Below are 5,150 nucleotides of genomic sequence, written 5' to 3' on the forward strand. Positions count from 1 at the left end.
ATTCTCAAAATCACGATGAAGGGTTTGTAACTTAACAGAGATTCCCTTCGTAGTACTTTGATATTCGTCTTTAAGCAAATCCCATGCTTCTTTTGATGTAGTTGCAGCCATAATCCTTGAAAATATTTGTTCATCCATGGCTTGTTGGATGAGGAAAAGAGCCCTTACTTCTTTCTTTTCGCTCTCCTTCAATTCATTCTTTTGTGCCATGGTCAATTTTTCCTGTTCTGCTAAATTTTCATATCCATTCTCCACCAATTCACATAATTCGTAAGACATAAATAACGTCTTCGTCTTAATTGATCAAAATTGAAAATTATCACCTTTAAATAAAAGAACACTTTGCTGAAAATTTGAAGAATTAGTGTTACCTGCCATGTTGTGAACTTAACGAACCCTTGCCTGTGTTTTCTTGAATTCGTCGCAGGCATTTCTGCTCTATGGAAATCCCAAGACCTTCTGCTCTGACACCACTTTGTTGAATTTGATAGCAAAAATAATATAAAAACAAGAAGTATAGAAGAGGCTTTTCTTGAATAAAGAAACAAAAGAATAATGGACGTTTCTTTTTTTCTTAATTGTTGATGCCTTCATTAATCTCATTCATCTAAAATGACTATCAGAGTACATCTTAATATAGATGTTGCTGTCGGTAAAAAAAAAACCCACAAAAACGCACACGTTTCATTTCTTTTAACTCCTACAGACACATGGACTCTAAATGGATAAAATACTCTCCCTATCAAATAGCATCCATACTCTACCTAGACTTGTAGAAACTAAATGAAACAAGGTCTCTCAACGGGCTAATAACTTCTAGAATAAGATGATAAAGATAAACACTACTATAGTGGGGCCCACTAGCAAGAGTCATGATTTGAATTACTTTCAAAGAGTGTAAACATCAATTTCCTAAATCTTAATCCAAATCTAAATGCCCGGTCAGCTAATTGGAATATTGGGAAACTTATTGCACAATCAGTAGCACGAGGTTCGACTCCCATTCACACCGACAGTAAGATAAGAGGAGACAAAAAAAACTTTAAAAAAGGGCTAGATGGAACCTCTTTCTAAATACTCGCATACACTGAAGAATAGACTTTAGCAGTTTCCTCTACATGCTACATTGTTCAAGAGCATATATGTAATAATGTGGTCTATGTTGCCACAATACCAGAGTATTGTCCCACCATTAACATACACACAAATTCTCTTGCAGGCTATCTAATTCATGGAAAAAATGGAAAAGAGGGATTGAATTACACGCAAGAAAACAAGATAGCAGAAAGAAACAAACCAAAAGATGCACACTGATATTTGATTTGATTCGACCAAGATGCTTTCCTTACAATCCCGAAAAGTCAAATTTAGTAACTACTATAGGACTTCTCACTACCTGTGTACCGTCATCACTGACCCAACTCAGGGAACCATGAACCACTGACCCTCTGATCTTTCTCCGGCTCTCCAATGTCAATGTGAAATTCAATTTCTCATTCTTCTTTCTGAAAACCAGCATGTTTGGAGAAACATTGATCTTAAAACCTATCGGACGTGCCAATTTAGCCCTATAAGTTGAAATTCCTTCTCCAACATTGGTTACAGTCCGCTGAAATGTTTGTACGAATGAAGGTGAATCACTCGATTCCATATGGATGCTGAATGATGGATAATTGAGATCAGGCAGGGATCGGTCGTGATCAGAGCAATCGGAAGAACTACTAGTAATCATTTGAGTTTCCTCCTTGGTGTAATTCATGGCACAAATGAACCGAAAATAGTCTTGTACATCTGCTTCATAGACAAGACCGGGGTACAATGCTTTGTTTGGATTGATGTGACCCGATCCGACCTCTAGGGGAGTTGCGGGACCACTAAAATGGGGTTCTCCGATTGGGTTCATAGTATTATCCAATGTGTCGGCTGTGGTCATCATCGCAGATCGAATAGCAGCTGGGCTCCAATCTGGGTGTGCAGCCTTCAATAATGCTGCGACACCCGCTGCGTGAGGGCACGCCATGGACGTGCCAGATATGATGTTGAAGTTGCTAAACAGCAATGATCCAACCCTAATAGGGACATTGGATGGCCATGATGCTAAGATAGAGGAACCTGGAGCTACAAGGTCTGGCTTCAAGACAGAAGGAGAGCTTATAGATGGGCCTCTAGAGCTGTAGACAGCCACAGAAGGTGCTGGCTTTGTACCCACAAAAGTTTGTTGAAATTCCAAACTTGCCTTTGGGTCAGAGCTCCCCTTTATGTACTGTAAGATTGTTTGGGCATCATGGGGCCTTACTATGGCTGCTGGAAATGAGAATTTCATGAGGGAATCTGTTTCAGAGGTGTTGGATAAGAACAGGCCTCCAGCTACTCTTGCAGAGGAAACAAAGTCTATTTGATCGTTAATAGAGACATCCCCTTCTTCACAAACAACAATTTTGTGACCAATTTCCTTAAGTTTCTCTGGATTGTCACAGGCTTCCATGAAAACTAGGGGTAATTGTCTCAGAGACGAGGACGAAGATGAATTGGTGAGGTATACAGACAATCCGACGATTGAAATTCCGTTGCCGAGAGTGACTACTCCACCGAATTCGCGATCAATGGTACTTGCCCCAACTGTTAGTACCCAAGGTGTTCCATTAGTTAACCTCCCTATACCACGCCGGCCCATGTTTCCCGCCGATAAAGCTACGAAAATACCCTTCTCCATGGCGGCATAGGAGGCTATGGCAAGGGGATCTAAATAAAGGGGCCCCCAAGTAACTCTGAGGGATATGGATATGATGTCGACACTGTCGGATATTGCAGCATCGATCCCGGCAATGGCGTCCGACATGTAGGACCCTTCGCCCCATAAAACCTTGTATGCAGCCAGGTGTGCATGAGGCGCCATGCCTCTAGCAATACCGGGGGCGTAACCAAAGTAGGATGCGTTTCGGACATAGTTTCCGGCGGCCGTGGAGGCGGTGTGGGTGCCATGTCCATCAGTGTCGCGGGTAGAATTCATGGCGATAGTGGTAATGTCCGGTCGGTTTGCTAAGAGTCCTCTGTTGTAATAGCGAGCTCCGATGAGCTTCTTGTTGCACATCGAAGAATTGAACTCCATCCCTTCCTCGCATTTTCCTTTCCATCTTGATGGGATTTCCTTCATTCCACTGTCATCGAAGCTCGCACTTTCAGGCCAAATTCCACTGTCAATTACGCCAATTATGATGTCTTCCCCGTAATTTGACGCTGGCCAAGCTCCAGTGAGGGGATTGAGGTGGAGGAATTCGTATGAATGGGTCGTATCGAGGCTAATAGGAGTGTCATGGTACCAAGCAACAAACCCATGTGATTGCTCAATTTGTTGTAGCTGAGAAGGGGAGAGAAGTGCACTGAATCCATGGATAACGTGATCATAAGCATAGATAAGGTTAGAGGGGGCAGTGGTGGTGGTTGCGGCAGTCATCGTGGAGGCATACCAGTCACGGTGGCTGGAGAAGGCCTCCGGCATGACGGATAAGTCCATGTGGACGATGTAGGCCGCCATTGTTGCAGAGGCAGAGCTGAGCAAAAAACTATTGATAAAAACCAATACATAGAGAGATACATGAGCTTCCATCGGTAGGGAAGGAATGAATGATCTGTGATAACTACCCACTACTTGTATTTCTAATGGAATGGGAGATCCATGATAAAAGTTTTGATTGGGAAGCTCATGCCAGCATGATTCTCAGAGCTCGTATAAGATTACAATAACAATGGACTCTTGTCTAATTTGACTGGAAGACAGAAAGCAATTAATCCAGGATTATGAGTTAGAAGCTATCCAGATCACCATGGCAGCTTACAGCTATTACATTCCTGCAAATACCTTTTAATGGCTTAAAACTTGGGTCAAGCGGGTCCGTCTTTAATGAGAAGACCCAATATTAAAAACCCGACCCTACCTGAGATAGTTTCTCAGGTCTGGTTGAGTTTTTAATGTTTTGGTTAGGATAGTGACTAATTTCAAAATTTGTAGAAAACAGCAAATTTTCACAACAAAAATATATAAATTTAAGTCATTAGGTGTGATGGGGTGTAAAAAGATCCCCCACTCACGGATCAACACGTGGCATCAAGGCAAGCCCACATGCTCACCATCCAAGAAGGGGTAATAGCGGCATTACAGCCTAAAAAGGAAAGATTAAGTGTAAACCTTGCCCAACCACAATCTTGCACCTGTCCAAGGGCATGAAGGAAAGGGTAAAGTTTGATCCACTAATAGGTTGACACCTGTCCCCAGTTGTTCCAAGTCCCATTACAAATGGCAGGACAGAGGAGTAATTGAGCACCCCCTAGTCGAACAGTGACCTGCCCATCACAAAGTCATTCTCGATCAGACCATCCTTTATGGATGGAGTTCTACGTGCACCCACGCCCAAAGAGTTTAAGATGCCACCAGTCCCGCAATATGATGGAACCACCGATCCCGTGGACCACTTAGAGACGTTCAGGACCATGATGCTCCTCCACGGTGCTTCTGATGGGTTCCTCTGCAGGGCCTTCCCAACCACTCTAACAAGAGTTGCAAGAGACTGGTACTCACGCCTTAAACCAAACTCCATCAACAATTTCGAGGAGTTCGGGGATGATCTAGTATGACACTCCATGAGTAGTCGAAGGCCACGAAAGACAGCGGCATCCTTAATGGCGTTAAGATAAGAGGACGACGAGTCTCTGAAAGCATTCGTGAGCCGATTCAACAGGGAGGCCCTCCAAGTCCCGAACATAGATCCCTCGGCCGCCACGAATGTGCTCCTCGCGAGAGCCAAATCCAATGAATTCCGACGAACTGTAGCCCGTCGAAACCCACACTCCTTAGCGGATCTCATGACTGGAGCCGAAGAGTATATATCCGTAGAAGAGACGCCAGTTGTACTGGATTCGAACCGGAGGAGAACTTCGAAAGAGAAACCCTACGAAGCAATGTAGGGAGGATAAGCCTCCAAGAAGATAAAGGAGCCATCAGAGAAGGGAAGAGAGCTACACGCCCCTCAACACGTCCAGAACCCGCATCTTGGCCGCGAACAGAGAAGAAGATTTCTTTAAGTGGTCAGCGAAAATGCTTTCCAAAGGAAACAAGAGGGATAAGTCCAAAAACTTGAGTCCCAGCTCGGGTT

General features: G+C 43.7%; 1 pseudogene; it reads right to left on the bottom strand.

Moving 5' to 3' along the window:
- Positions 1 to 1,065: 1,065 nt before the first annotated feature.
- LOC143882466 (subtilisin-like protease SBT3 pseudogene) lies at positions 1,066 to 3,853 on the bottom strand (annotated as a pseudogene).
- Between the last annotated feature and the right edge of the window lie 1,297 nt (positions 3,854 to 5,150).

This window comes from Tasmannia lanceolata, unplaced genomic scaffold, assembly GCF_043159265.1.
Source record: "Tasmannia lanceolata isolate RefF3 unplaced genomic scaffold, GAP_Taslan_0.1 ptg000002l, whole genome shotgun sequence".
Lineage (NCBI taxonomy): Eukaryota > Viridiplantae > Streptophyta > Magnoliopsida > Canellales > Winteraceae > Tasmannia > Tasmannia lanceolata.